We start from the raw sequence: 16,300 nt of genomic DNA on the forward strand, positions 1-16,300 counted from the left end.
GATAGCAACGCTTGCGAGTTTGACCGAGCAATGCTCCAACAATCTCCCCTTTTGTCAATTTTAGGGACAAAACTATCAATAAATATGGAATACAAAATAAATAAACTTTGCAGCTTCTTTTCCACATGCATGATCCTCTTGGTTCTTCAACATTACTCGAAATCTTCGTCACTTCCAAGCACTCTAATGATTCCAAAGATATTCAATGCAGCATCATCATTGTTGAAGATACGTAGCCATAAAAATGAGAAAAGAAAAGCTCTCGATCATTGTTACACAGTTGTTTGAGGGTAAAAATTGGTTCTGCTGTTTTTGGTAAATTTGGGTGTGTTGATGAGAAACGAATTCAAACCCTAAACAATGCACTGCACGGGAGTACTTTTAGATCCGAGAGATCAATTTGTAAGACTCTGGCCTAAACCAAGAAATGGTCGTTCCAGATTCAATTTGGTCACAAAGTGAAGGAGAAGGGGTTGATCTTAGGGAGGGAAACGAAGAAGGTGTTTGAGATCAAAATGTTGAATTATGAAGGTGTGGTTGTTTATGACTTTATCATAATGTGGAACTGGCTTGCATAATGTAAGCTATCAGTTCTTGGTGTTTTTTGGATACTGTGTTCATAACACTTGTGTTCTTGTTGTTGTCTAAATAGGTTGAAAACCTATTTATACAAGTCATTTGAGCGCACACCTGATCTAGTAGGAAGTGCAGAAGATTAAGTGATGGAGTAGTGGTGTTGTGTAGGAGGTGGTGATCATCACGTAGTCACACCTTCACGCACTTCTCTCATTGTCGTTAACCGTTCGTCTTTTCCTGACACGTTCTTGTAATGGGCACGTTGCATGCTGCACGCTGTAAACCGCCAGACCGATACCCCATTAAGTATCCCCGAATTCGTGACATGTTTGATGTCTCGAGTAAGTGGGTCAAGTCGTGGGACTTGCCGCAAAGGATAGCATATGGTGCTATTAAGTTAAACAACTAAGTTGTTTATGAGGACAATATAAAATATCGTATGTATTTGATGCTGGTAAAGCATCACTTTTAAGCATCTTAAAATAATCAATGTACATGAAGCATCATTGTTTTAGAGATTGTCTAAATTGGCCGCGAGTCAATCGTCTTAAAAGAAGAGCGTGACCGGACATCTTTTGGCAATCGTTTGGTAGCTCTAGGGATGAGCTACTTCTTGGTCGATCACTCCCTGTAGGCGAGTGGCGGATGGTATCCATTCTAAAATCCTACCGATTGATCTAAATTAGATCCGGATCGTTCAAATCGGATGGCCAAGTTGAGTGGTCGAGACAATTTGCAGCAGTTAATGACTGTTGTTGAAGCAGCGCGAAGGGCCATCTTTGGGACATCGTCCGGAATCGCACGGGTGATCCGTAGCTCGATCGATCGCTCCTTGCAGGAGGGGGTTGCCGGTGATCATTGAGGTACCTCATTGATCGCCTAATATTTGATCCAATCCGTCCGAGCAAGCTAGCGAAGTTGGACGGACGAGATAGTTTTTTGCGACAAATGTTTGCCGCCGTTGATTTAGGGTTTGTAAATCGTGCGGCCAACCCTAGTTTGGTTAATCGAACCAAAGCGCTGAGCGCTAATTTGAATAGGCCAATCGGACATGTTTGAAGACGAGCCACTAGTGAGTGTGTGGACATCTCCTGGGTCATCTAAAATTGGATCTAAACCACTCGATTCGGCTGGCGAAAATGAGTGGTCACGATCGATTTGCGACAGTAACATACTGCCACAAACATGAATTAGGGTTTAGAACTGCTGCGACTACTCTAGTTCAATCGAGTGATTTGATGTGAGATGGACTTTCCTTGGGCAAGTCGATCGAGTGGGAATAGAGTTGGCCCGGGGGTGAACTCATGCGCACCTCCTTGATCGTATGAAATACGATCTAAGCCGTCCAACTAGGCTTGCTAAGTTGGACGGATGTGATGATTTTGCGACACTAATATATTGCCGCATCCCAAAACTTAGGGTTTTGAAATAGCGTGTTTTCTCAAGTTTGGGAAAACGATTGAGCGCCCTATAGGCTTTCCGCGGGCAGGTCGATTGACCAAGGGGGAAGTTGATCCTCCAATGAACGTGCCGGCACTTCCTTAATCATTTGTAGGAAAATCCAAGTCGTTCAACTAGGCTGGAAAAGTTGGACGATTGGGATGTTTCTGAGACCGTTTTTGCCGGTCTAGATCGTTCGAGCTCTCCTCTTCAACAACGCGATCACCCATGTTTGGGGTTGGCGTTCAATGACGTTGAAGCATGTTAGATGAAGTCCGACCGGTCGGGGTATTAGTGGGACCGCCGACGGTCATCGCGATGATCGCCTATTTCTGCCAGGGCTTGGCTAGGCTTGTTGAATTGCGCAGCCGAATTGTGTGGCCGTGATCATTTTGAGACTGATATGGAAAGTCTAGAGTTCCCTTAAGGAATATAAACATGTTCGATCGAGCTATCTTTAATTAAAAGTGCGTCGATACGAAAATCTCAGAGAGTAATGTAGCCTGTGTGGGTATTTTCATGCAGATCTCAATACTGGCACTTCGGGAGATACATGCTACTCTGCTGAGAGTGAACACTTAATCGTCGTGTCATGTCAATATTGAGAGTTTGGATGGGTATATAACATATACAAATACTAGGAAAGTCATGCATTAGTTTTGGTAATGCTGGCAAAAATAGAATTCACAGAATATTTGGGATTGCTAATACGCGCACCATTCTGAGTGAATTTTGTACTATACTAGTACAGATTTGGATTTAATGACATGAAAATAAAAGAATCTGGTTCTTAATGAACACAACAACTAATACTAAATGAAGAGTAATTCTATTTTTTAAGCACAATTCTCAGGTTATTACACATTAAATAGAGACATACTCTATCTCTAGTGGACACGCGTCGACCTCTGAGACGCTCTTATCTAACCAATTAGCCTACAACGTTATTACACCCATACTAATGAGAAGGGCAGACAATTAAGAGATACATCTAATGGTCATGGGACTAAGGAAGTAGAACTATGAAAAATTTCATATATATATATATATATATATTGAATTGTTCAATGAGCGAGGAAGGTTTTTTGCACTCGTCACTCTTCGAATGGCTTTACCCCTTGCAGGGTGACAATGCATTAAATACTGGTTTTACAATTATATCCTTGAACTAAAAACCACCATCAACATTAAGTCCCCTGCTTAGCACGTAATAGTTACACTATTGCGGGGTAAGCCCTGGATGGTGACAAATAAAGGTAAAACTTATGAGACAAAGTTAGATGTTACCAGGAGAGATGGGCCGGCCTGTCCTTGGAACATGTCACGTTCAAGAGGCGTCCAGGTAAGCATTCCCCTAGCATGATGTTGGTTGGCCTCAGGTAGATTATGCATACTGTTGGTTGGGATCTCAAACTGCATTCCAAGTCCCTTGTACATCTGAGTATCGTTCGAGAGCGTGTCCAAGATTTCCTAGCTTATTCATGACGATGTCATAATCCTCGACTCTAATGTGGACAAGCCCTGTCATGAGGAATATCCTTAAAAGGTTGCTGAAGAAATTGAACCAGATCCCAAAGAGAACGTTGATGCAGCTTCCAAGAAGGGTGTTGAAGCGGATCGAGAGGATGTTGAAGAAGCTCCTGGAGAGGACTCTAGTGAAGGCACCATTGGCCCTGGCGTTGACGACACTTCTTTGATGTTTAGTAGTCTTCGGTTAGAGCCAGGGATTGATCGAACAATAATCCTCCATTCATGCTGCTTTTATGATTTTATGTTTCCAGTTGGATAAATGAATGAAATCTACCGACTAAGAAATCCAAATTCTTAGAAAGATTCCGCAATGTCTTGAAACTTTAGACGTAGCTCTCCTCGGTAAGGTTAGAGTAGATCCCGTGTACATGATTCTGCAATCTGAACTCTCAATTCTTTTCTTTGATATTTACCTTGTAGACTACACGCTTCTTGAGGATTTGTGGCGTTCCATCTAGGTATGTAGAAGAATGGACGCTGTGCCGCAAATCTTTAAGGACTTCCTTCAAGCGACATCTTTTGAACCGTCTTCTGAATATTGGATGGTTGTATGGAATGGGATGCGATGAGCAGTCCCCAGTTACACTTCATATTCGATGGCGTGGCTGGACACGTGAAAACATCTCTGATTTGTACTTTGGAGTCTTTGATGCACATGTTGAGAATTTTCTGCGGCCCGTAAAGCTTTAACAGTGATGATTGCTGATATTAGAAATAAACCGATTTAGGGACGTGAAGGCATCCGGTGCTGGAGGTCCCCAGGTGTAATTATCCCGAGCTTATTTTCTCTTGAAAGACGTACTTCCATTGTATTTGCTGGTAAGGTGTTGAAGCAGCTTCGGTCTATGAAGAGAGCGTTGAAGTGGCTTCATGACAGAGCATGTGTTGAAGCAGCTTCTGGAGTGTGCATTGAAGTAGCTTCTGGAGCGTGCATTGAAGCGGCTTCTGGAGCGTGCTTTGAAGCGGCTTCTGGAGCGTGCTTTGAAGCGCCTTCTGGTGGAAAGAGTGTTGAAGTGGCTTCAGGAGTGTGCGTTGAGCGACTTCATGAGTGTGCGTTGAAGCGGCTTCTGAAGCGTGCGTTGAAGCGGTTTCTTCTGGAGAGAGGGTTGAAGCGGATTCTGGAAAGAACTACAGTGAGGGCGTCGTTAACCCTTGATTTCGAAAAATGAGTTCTTCCCATTCTTCTGAGGCGATACGATATGGAAGATGGGAAGACGACACACTAATAGTGCTAGCCGGCAAGTAGTGTTTTCTCCTTATGGGAAAGAATAATGTTTCTATTGTAACATCTCAACGCATGCAACGCTCTCTCCGGTGATTCGAAATAGGGGAGATAACAATAATGGTTAAGGATTCGACCAACCTTCAGTTTAATTTTCCCTTGCAAATTACATGCTTCTTGATTAACTTTTTCTCTTGCGTTGAAGAAGTCCTTGACTCTGTCCGTAGTGGTTGTTGCTATGGTGAAGCTCTGGCTGATATCAATCAACGAGCAACAACGTTTCTTGGCAGCAACTGTAATCAGAAGAGACTGGAAGGGAGAGGCGTGGTAGATACTTGCACGATCTTGGCAGTCTTCTCATAATGGTAGAGATCGTTTCGTTATTAGAGGGAGAAGTTGATGATGGAACCGATAGCTTCCTTGATGTTTCCTCATGGAACGGAAAAGAGGGAGACAGTACCTTGACCACAAGTATCTATTGAGCTTTCAACTTGATAGATGTTGTCACGCTGGGTTTCTGAAGAAATAATTTGGATGAGAGTTGGAGATGAACTCAACGTTTATGAGGATCGTACGAGTTGTTGATCATGAGGTCGTCTTTGCGTCTACGTTGCGTTTCATAGACTTCCAGGCATATCGTTGGTCTTTGACAATACGTCTGCTCTCTTGAGTATGCCCTCATCTTTGGACATCTTGGAATTATAATGATAGCGTGCTTGCGTCTCTCTAAATTCATCATCTTTGAGATGGGTAGTGCTGAGTAGTCCCCAGCCACGCTCCTTTGCCTTTATCATCTTTGGATCGTGTCTTCGAGGAGTAGGGAAGTTCCCTCATGCGAATGACTTAACTAATAGGTTGTCAAAATATGATGAATCTCTTGACATGGAGAGTCTGTATGTACCTCTTAAGTCCCAGGTGCAACCTCCTTCGGTAATGCAACTACTTCTTCTACGGGAGACGAAATTCTGAAAGCGTCTCTCACCAATTTTGTTGTCGTCAAGCCAGATATGGTATATATCGGACGTTGTTTTATCATTGTAATAGTCGTGCATGTGGTACTGAGGTTGGAGTTGGCGGTTTTGGACGCGCAGGATGTTATATCTTGGTGGTTTTCCTCTTGCTGCTTCAGTGAAGCTGCTTATAGAAGGCTGAAGGTTGTATTGCCTGTTGGTGAGGTGTATGCTTCCACGAATATCATGAGGCTCTTCATTCCTGGCAGGCATGGTTCTTTCTAGCATGGCATGTGTTGTTGTATCCGAGCGTTTAACAGCTTCACGAAGTTCAGAGGATGTCTGAAATTGCAGATTCTCCAGCATATCACGATAGATGGGCACCATCCTATTAATGCATAATTCCACCAATCGTTGTTCAATCATATTTGGATCGTGACAATACAGTGCCTGGATTTTGAAACTCTTGACATAATCATTTGGATGCTCATTATTTCGTTGGAACATCCTCCCCAAAAAGATGATTTGCTCGGATACGGAGAAATACTTCTTGTAGAAAGCGGTTACCATCTCACACCAGTTGGATACGTTGTTTGGTGCAATGTTGTTGTACCAGGTGTAGGCTCTCCCAGTAAGTGACTTTGAGAACTCTTTCAAGCGGAGGACATGATTGTATTCATGCTGTCTTAATGGCTCCAGAAAACGAGAGTTCACGAGCATTACTAGTTACGTCATAAAGGAAAAATTGAGGAGAGGAGTATCCTCTCAGAAGAGGAACTATTTGCACATCAGGAGGATAAGGAGGCTGATGATGGTGCAGGTCTACCGGGTTTTCCTTGCCTCGATGCTGTAGAAGTCGTTCTAGATCCTCACGCGTGATGAAATTGAACGGCTGAATCCTTTCCCTTGTGCGATCAGTAGCAACACGAAGTTCTTGATCTATGAATGCACGCCCTGTTGAAGTGCTTGCGCCAAAAGTGTTGAAAGTACTCCTCTTTGGTTCTATGGGCTAACGTGAATCTTGTGATAGTCGCTCCATTAGCATCTTAAGGAAAGTGTGTACCTCTTTCTGAGATATAGCCATGTCCGTCTGAGCCTTAGCGAGAAATTCTCGTCTTTTTATCAAATCAACAAAGGTGATAGGGGGTTATCCTCCTCTGGCTCATCCGGTCTCTTATCCTGATGGGGAAGTTGCAGTAGCTCTAGTAACGACCGGGGGCGTTATGCTCGAAGAAATATTGGTCGCGGCAGCGGCTCTGTCTCAGGTGATTGGAGGTGTCACGCCTAAGGGAGTGTCTTCTGCGCCGCTGGTGTTGGTGGTTGAGGATGTAGTGCTGGTAGGCGGTACATTGGTGTCACCGCAGGAATGTGGACACCAAGGGTGTTGTCAGCGTTAGTAACATCAGGAGATGATCCAAACCTAATATCCACCATCTTGAATTTTGAGAAAATTGAAATGAAATCGAAAATTGATCTTGTAACCGAGAGATTAATCTCCCACTGTGGTCACCAATTGTTTAAGGGTAAAAATTGGTTCTGCTGTTTTTGCTAAATTTGGGTGTGTTGATGAGAAACGAGTTTAAACCCTAAACAATGCACTACACGGGAGTACTTTTAGATTCGAGAGATCAATCTGTAAGACTCTGGCCTAAACCAAGAAATGGTCGTTCCATATTCAATTCGGTCACAAAGCGAAGGAGAAGGGGTTGATCTTAGGGAGGGAAGCGAAGAAGGTGTTTGAGATAAAAATGTTGAATTATGAAGGTGTGGCTGTCTTATGACTTGTATTCCCAAGACCTATCTTAAGCACCTTCAACATCTCTTGCTACCTTTCTCAACTTCCCCGCTCAACTTTGAAGCAGGGGTTGCTTCTCGGTAGATTGAATTATGAAGGCGCGGCTGTTTTATGAATTATGAAGGTGTGACTTGTTTTAATAATATGGAACTGGCTTGCAGAATGTAAGCTATCATTTCTTGGTGTTTTCTGGATACTTTGTTGATAACACTGGTTTTCTTGTTGTTGTCGAAATAGGTTAAAAACCTATTTATACAGGTTATTTGAGCGCACACCGGATCTCGTAGGAAGTGGAGAAGATTAATTAATGGAGTAGTGGTGTTTTTTAGGAGGTGGTGATCATCACATGGTCACACCTTCACGCACTTCTGTCATTGTCGTTAACCGTTCGTCTTTTCCTGACACGTCCTTGTAATGCGCACGTTGCATGACGCACACGGTAAACCGCCAGACCAATACCCAAGTAAGTATCCCCCAATTCGTGACATGTTTGATGTCTCGAGTAAGTGGGTCAAGTCGTCGTACTTGCCGCAAATGATAGCATATGGTGCTATTAGGTTAAACAACTAAGTTGTTTATGAGGCTGATATAAAATATCGTATGTATTCGGTGTTGGTAAAGTATTTATTTTAAGTTGCTTAAAATAATCGATGTAATGGAGCATCGTTGTTTTAGAGATTGTCTAAATTAGTCGCGAGTTGATCGTCTTAAAAGAAGAGCGTGACCGGACACCTTTTGGCAATCGTTTGGTAGCTCTAGGGAAGATCTACTTCTTGGTCGATCACTCCTTGTAGGCGAGTGGCGGATGGTATCCATTCTAAAATCCTACCGGTTGATCTCAATTAGATCCAGATCGTTCAAATCGGCTGGCCAAGTTGAGTGGTCGAGAGAATTTGCGGCAGTTAATGACTGTTGTTGAAGCAGCACGAAAGGCCATCTTTGGGAGATCGTCCGGGATCGCACGGGTGAGCCGTAGCTCGGTCGATCGCTCCTTGCAGGAGGGGGGTGGCCGGTGATCATTGAGTTACCTCATTGATCGCATAATATTTGATCCAAGACGTCCGAGAAAGCTAGCAAAGTTGGACGGACGAGATAGTTTTTTGCGGCAGATGTTTGCCGCCGTTGATTTAGGATTTGTAAACCGTGCGACCAACCCTAGTTTGGTTAATTGAACCAAAGCGCTGAGCGCTAATTTGAATAGGCCGATCGGCCATGTTTAAAGATGAGTCGCTAGTGAGTGTGTTGACATCTCCTGGGTCATCTAAAATCGGATCAAAGCCACTCGATTTGTCTGGCGAAGATGAGTGGTCACGATCGATTTGCGACAGTAACATACTGCCACAAACATGAATTAGGGTTTAGAACGACCGCGACTATTCTAGTTCGATCGAGCGATTTGATGTGTGATTGACTTCCCTTGGGCAAGTCGATCGAGTGGGAATAAAGTTGGGCCGCGGTGAACTCATGCGCACCTCCTTGATCGTCTGAAATACGATCTAAGCCGTCCAACTAGGCTGGCTAAGTTGGACGGATGTGATGATTTTGCGACACTAATATATTGCCGCAACCCAAAACTTAGGGTTTTGAAATAGCGTGTTTGCTCAAGTTTGGGAAAACGATTGAGCGCCCTATAGGCTTTCCGTGGGCAGGTCGATTGACCAACGGGGAAGTTGGGCCACCAATGAACATGTCGGCACTTCCTTAATCATTTATAGGAAAATCCAGGCAGTCCAATTAGGCTGGAAAAGTTTGACGATTGGGATGTTTCTGAGACCGTTTTGGCCGGTCTAGCTCGTTCGAGCTCTCCTCTTCAATAACGCGATCACCCATGTTTGGGGTTGGCATGTTAGATGAAGTCCAACCGGTCGGGGTATTATTGGGCCCGCCGACGGTCTTCGCGATGATCGCCTATTTCTTCCAGGGCTTGGCTAGGCTTGTTGAATTGTGCGGCCGAATTGTGTGGTCGTGATCATTTTGAGACTGATATGGACAGTCTAGAGTTCCCTTAAGTAATTTAAACATGTTCGACCGAGCTATCTCTAATTAAAAGTGTGTCGATACGAAAATCTCAGTGAGTGATGTAGCATGTGTGGGTATTTTCATGCAGATCTCAATACTGTCACTTCGGAGATTCATGCTACTCTGCTGAGAGTGAACACTTAATCGTCATGTCATGTAAATATTGAGAGTTCGGCTGGGAACATAGCATATACAAATACTAGGCAATTCATGCATTAGTTGGTAATGCTGGCAAAAATAGAATTCACAGAATATTTGGGATTGCTAATACGCGCACCATTCTGAGTGAATTTCATATATATATATATATTGAATTGCTCAATGAGCGAGGAGGATTTTTTGCACTCGTCACTCTTCAAATGGCTTTACCCCTTGCAGGGTGACAATGCATTAAATACTGGTTTTACAATTATAGCCTTGAACTAAAAACCACCATCAATAACAGTGTCATAGTATTAGTACACAACATCAAAGTTCAATTGTATCACAACTTCGACAACAATACTATGGTGATATGTATCACTCCTCCTTATTCAATACTTCATCTCACATGAAAACCACTCCCCCTTATATAATCATCCGAAAACCATATGTATTTGTAGTGCGAAATACACATTAATTCTCCCCCTTTTTGTCAATAAAATTGGCAAAGGTACGAAAACTAGTGGGATCCTCATGAAATTTCCATAGATACACTTCATGACCAAAAGAAAGTACATATCAACTTTTTATATGCAATCATAAAGCCGGATCTAAATGCTTTCATCGAGGAGTTTATAAAGATACAAGATAACCCCTATAATATTCCACATCCGCACTCCCCATAAAGATTTGGAAATTAAGCACAAGTTCAATTAAGAACTCTCTCCCATAAAAATGTCATTCTCGAGAGAACAACAAAAGCGACCTTACTTTCAAAAGAAACGAAGGATATCTTTGGACATTAACAAATCACATAAGAGTATGAATTTGTATCCAAAAAACTCAATTAAATTAATCATAAGAGAACCCATGATTAATTTAATCGGAAATGCTCAACATAAGAGAACTTATTGAGCCGTACAACACATACATAAAAATGTGGATCAGGGAAGATCAATACTGTAGAATAGACAAAGATTCATTCTATTTCTCATCACCATTTGTACAATGACATATAATAGACATTATCTTTGTAAAAAAAAGCTCATCCTATCTTCCATCAATATTTGCATAATGACATACAATAGGATTATCTTTTGTTTTGTCAAAAGTTCATTCAATCCTTTATCAATACTTGCATATCGACATACGAAAGACTTAACTTTTCACCACGTATGGGACAATCATAGTTCACGGACGCAAACACACATATCCCATAACAAATTGCAATATATATAACCATAAAGATTAATACTACAAAATCATCTTCCAAACAACTTTTAGAATTTAAGTAAATAAATCTAAAAACAATGAAGATGAAAACGTTGGACATAGCTATGTGTAATCACAATAATGGCTATTCCAAACCCTAGTAATCCTTCTAAAAATACAAGAATAAAATTCTCATAAGAAGTTTCCTAGAAAAAATCAAAACAACTCTTAGAGAACATGATTCGAAAGAAAAACATTAAACATAGCCAGCAACCAGAGATTGAACATAGACGAGCTCATCGGTTGCTTTCTTCAGTTTGTTTTTCAGAAATTCAAGATTCCTTGTTGCAATACCAAGTTGTTCACGTACGACCTCAAAATCTCGAAGAATATTTCATACCAGTTGTGATGACATCTGAACTGGTAGTTTGTTTACATGATCAACAGCATGATAACAGGTTTTGAAAACAGGGTTCTCATGAAACTCGATAGTCTTTCCCTTCTCAACATTGTCTTCCTTGTTGCATCCATCCATTGTGCACATAGAAATTAGGTGAACCTTTTGATGTTACGGAACGTGTATGTACCAAAACGGAGCATGATATATATATATATATATATGAGTGTTTCTTAGGAAAACCTAGGGATACTCGTATATGTTCCGTGTGGGTCAAGTGTACGTGCGCTTATGGTTACAACCTTGGTATGAGAACAAAAGAATAATGGAGCTAAATTTAGAAGAAGTCTTGAAAAACTCAAGAATCATTCTAGACAAAGGATGACATTCTTAGTTCAAGGGAACATAAGAGAATTGTTGAGAATCAAGGCAATCGACAAGAAATTATTCTCAAGAGTGAACGATCAAAAACATTGCATCATGTAGAGTACCGGAGCAAGGCTCAACAGTTTTATGAATATCTTTTCGTAAAGGACAAAAATATTAACAACAACTACTTTCTCAAGACACAAAGGCTTCTTGAGAATTATTAGCATCCTTCCACATTACAAGAAGGATGCTACATTGAGCAGTCATGTTGTATTTTGATGAGCTTTTTTCTCATCAAGGTTATTGACTTCCTCTCTCTTTCCTTCTTGAAGATTTTCAGAAAAATCACTAGGATTAGTTGAAAGAGATTTAACCGGAGGGAAACAAGGAATACCTGAACCTGCCGCTTTCCTTGCCTTTTTGATGCTCCGTTTGAGTCTGTTTATGCTGATCTTGAGCTCCGAAACTCGATTATTGATATGAATGAAATCTGGAGCAGACACCTCGGGTTCACGATCTTCTTCAGAAGGAGATACATAATTTGGCTTTTCTTTCTCCTATGCCTTTTTCTCTTCTCAGAGTAATTTAAGGAGTCAGTCGTCCACCTGACATTCTTCCTTCTATAATTGTAGGCATTTTTTGTCTCAAAATCATAATCTAGGAATGACTCATCACAACATTTCCCTTGATTGCAGACACTTCCTTTTACTCCAGCAATATGAGAGACAGGTTAAATTTTTTCTTTAGACATCCATGTAAGAATGTTGTGAGGTTTCTCATTCTTCAGTCGAAAACGATATCTTCGTTCAAGACGTCCTTTATTTCCGCAATAATAGCAGTTAAAGGATTTTTTCTTGACTGTTCTCATGCGAGTTAAATTTGAAAGAGTACAATCCTTGTTTCAAAGACCGTCGGCTGCTGGAAAGGTTTTTTCACATGAAGAGTTATCATTAGCATGAATAAAATTGATCTTACCAGTACTTGGAGCGTCTATTCCCTTATATCCCAAACCACGTGTGTTAGAGCATGGCTCGGTTGAACCCACCAAGCGTTGGCATGTCAAGTTTGGTTGTCATATTTTAGTGAATCAAAACTCATGTTAAGAGTCGTTTGATTATGTACTAGAGTTAAACTTCGTATAGGTTAGCTTGAAAGTATTAGGATATGAGACATTACAGGTATTGCGAAGACTTAAAGATGTGAAGAAGAAAGGATATACAACGACAACAATCATCCTTTCACTTGAGGATAGTGATATTTGACTTGAACTGTTTCATTCCCTAACGTATCTTTCAAGTCGTGCATATTGAAAACATAACTGCGAAGCATATTTGAACTCTAGATAGACATAGTATTAAGGAATACAATACGAGGTTTATTTCTTAACTATTAAACTTTGTAGATAAGACATCGCCATAATCATTTGAATGCTATTGTGATTATGTATGGGTATGAGGTGAGGATTTCATCATAGGGAACAATGTTTACATGTGTTCTAAGGAAGTAAGTTCATAAACTTGTTTTGTGAACCGAAAAAGAAATTGCCAGGTATTATTGGTTTTGTTATTCATTTCATATCTTATGAACAACCAATATGTGTGATAAAGTAGAACCGCTCACAACTTGTTGTGTTTTTGGTAGAACTATTCACAAAGGCTTGACTTTTGTATTGGTATAACTTTTATTAGTAAAACCAATCTTAAGTAATCACCTTGGTATGATCGGATTATGTCTTCCTTGGGAAAAGGGAACCGATCCTTGTGAGGGAAAGGGAACTGATCCTTGTAAGGGAAAGGGGAAACCGATCCTTGTAAAGGGTGCAGTACATCAAGGGGAACTGATCCTTGTATGGGGTGCAGCAAGGTTTACAACAGAAAGAGGAACCGATTCTATGAACATGTGCAACATATATAAGTTAGATTCCATATATATGTGGGGAACCAATCCTAGTACCTAGTCAGCCGAATCTTTTGGGAAGCTAGTGTGACTATGCGTAGTATTCACATGGAGGTAGAACCAAAACTTGTTTTGGTAGAACCGTAAACCCATGATTGTGATTGAATGTTGGTTTGATCAATCACATAGTTCTTGAAAGTCAGATGAACCAATTCTAAACTTGTTTGGAAGTGTGGCAAATCGGTTTCAAGGTTGTAAGTGTGAAAGAGAACTTACAAAGTAAAGATGCCGACAAACTTTGAACACGTGCTGAGAATGTTTATTTCTATAATTGTTCAAAGATATTCCTTAACGGCTAAGGGAAGAGAATCCCAGGATCGAAACACAAATAAGTTAAGAATCTTTTAATTAAGGTTATTAATTTCATTTGTATGGAAATTACAGAATTAGTAATGTGCATTTACTAATTATATTTTCCAACAGATTTCGATTGTTATTTTTGGACAGAGCATTTCCAGGAATTATGAAAACTGAATCTGTGCATTTATGAATATCTTGAGAATATTTTCAGTTTTGGAAATTCCTTGGTGTCTAAACTTCTTTGTCTATAAATACACGAAGTTTGCATTTCTAGCAAACTAATCCTTCAAAACACCAAACTTCCTCTTTTGTCTTTGTTACTGGTGTATCCGCCTATCGGAGAGGAGAGTAATCTAATTAGGTGAAATCTTTTAAGGCCGCTCGTTTTAAAGTCTTCTTTGGGATTGAGAAGCTCTAGCGCGACCCGTTGGTGGGAAACTAGATAATTGCGGTTTATCTTTGTTTTCGATTGATTTGATTGACTAACGGTGGTTGAAATATGATTGCACCTAGTTTGTTTATTCTTGAGAATCTTCTCTTCTGATATAAGATTCACTCAAACTAGTTCAGAGTTTCGAAATGGATCTTTAGACTGTTGTTACTTCTAAAGACGATCTTGTGATAATACATTGTTAACAGACTTCGTTCTGTGCGTGATTGATCACAAGAGATTCAAGTGATTGTGTGCAGGACTTTATTGAAGATTTCAGAAGATTTGAAGACAAAGAAGATATTGAAGATCTGACTTGGGTTTTATAATCTTTGGTGTGCGCAATACTTGTTTCGGTAAAAGATGATCAAATTAATAATCGGTTTATCCTTGTGGCAGATTGAATTGATTAATTTAGTAGATCGGAATCAACACGGTTCTTCGGATTAAAGGTGTTGGTGTCTTACGATTACCTTAGGGTTATTAAACATAAGATAGATCTAGACCCGACGAAGGAGTTTATGTTAAGATAAACGGAAGAGCCTTTGTCCGACTCATATCACTTGGTTGAATAGAGTTGATACCAAACATATTTCTTGTTCCTTTACTGTTTGAAATACGAACCAAAGGGATTGTTCCAAGTACGTGACTTATTCATAGGTCGGAGGCGTGGGAATACAGACGGAACTAAGTGAAGTATAGGGTTAGTTACTTGGTCTCAACTATACGAAGTTAGGTGTAATTTTGTGTAGCGGCTTAATCCTGAGAGTATTTAATTATGGACTAGGTCCCCGGGTTTTTCTGCATTTGCGGTTTCCTCGTTAACAAAATCTTGTTGTGTCATTTACTTTTATTTTCCGCATTATAATTGTTTTATTATAATTAAATTAAATTACACAAAGGTTAATTCCTATTTACTTGATAAACAATCCCATTGTGTTTGGTTAAGTCTGAACCTTTGTATCAAGTAAACATACTTCGTTGTTGTATTGTCTCGATCTCTTATCCATAGACAATCACAGGAAGTGTGAACCGATTAGTTGTATTGTCTCGACTCAGTACATAGACAATCACTTTCGGAGAAAGGAATTATAGGTAGAAAAAGTTTTAGCTTGAGGTATATTTGGGTACCCTCGCCTTTTCAATTGGTATCAGAGCAGGCAAATATGAAAAGATCTAACAATCTGTGTTTGGTGCGGTCCAACCTATAAGAATGAACTCGAGTTCTCATGAATCGACTTCAATTAACGTGCCGCCAAGATTTGACGGAACAAACTATCTATGGTGGAAATCTGCTATGAGATCTTTTCTTCAATCACGATACTTTAATACTTGGCTATTAGTCGTCGATGGTTATACTCTTCCAAAGAGAGAAAATTCAGAAACTGAGTTTAAACGCTTAGGGGAATTTTTGAGCGAAGAAAATACATTGGAAAAGCATAATTCAGATGGTTTGAATGTTATTATTCATGCTATAAGTCGCGACCTACAACATCCTGTGTCAACATGTCAAACTTCGAAAGAAGCTTGGGATAATCTTCATATCGTATTAGAAGGAAATTCTTCAGAGAAAGAAGCTAGACTTCAAACCCTCATTTCCGAGTGGGAAAACCTTTGAATGGATGACAACGACACTTTTGAGGAGTTTCACATTAAGCTCTCCGAGATAATTAATACCTCTTTCTCGTTAGGAAAGACTATTTCTGAAAAAGATATAGTATGCAAGATTTCAGATCGTTTCCATCTAGATACGATTCTAAGAAGCATGCAACCATAGAAGCAAATGATCTTTCAACTCTCACACGAAGCACACTCGTTGGTAAGTTAAATATCTTTGATCATGAATCACAGTCTATTCAAAGTAAAGGAATTGCTTTTAAAGCAAAAGTTCCAAAAGCTCTAATGGAAAGGAATAGACAGTTGGATGATTCAAATAAACAGATTGCAGAAAATTCTGATGATG

This window comes from Papaver somniferum, chromosome 7 (genome assembly GCF_003573695.1).
Source record: "Papaver somniferum cultivar HN1 chromosome 7, ASM357369v1, whole genome shotgun sequence".
Classification (NCBI taxonomy): domain Eukaryota; kingdom Viridiplantae; phylum Streptophyta; class Magnoliopsida; order Ranunculales; family Papaveraceae; genus Papaver; species Papaver somniferum.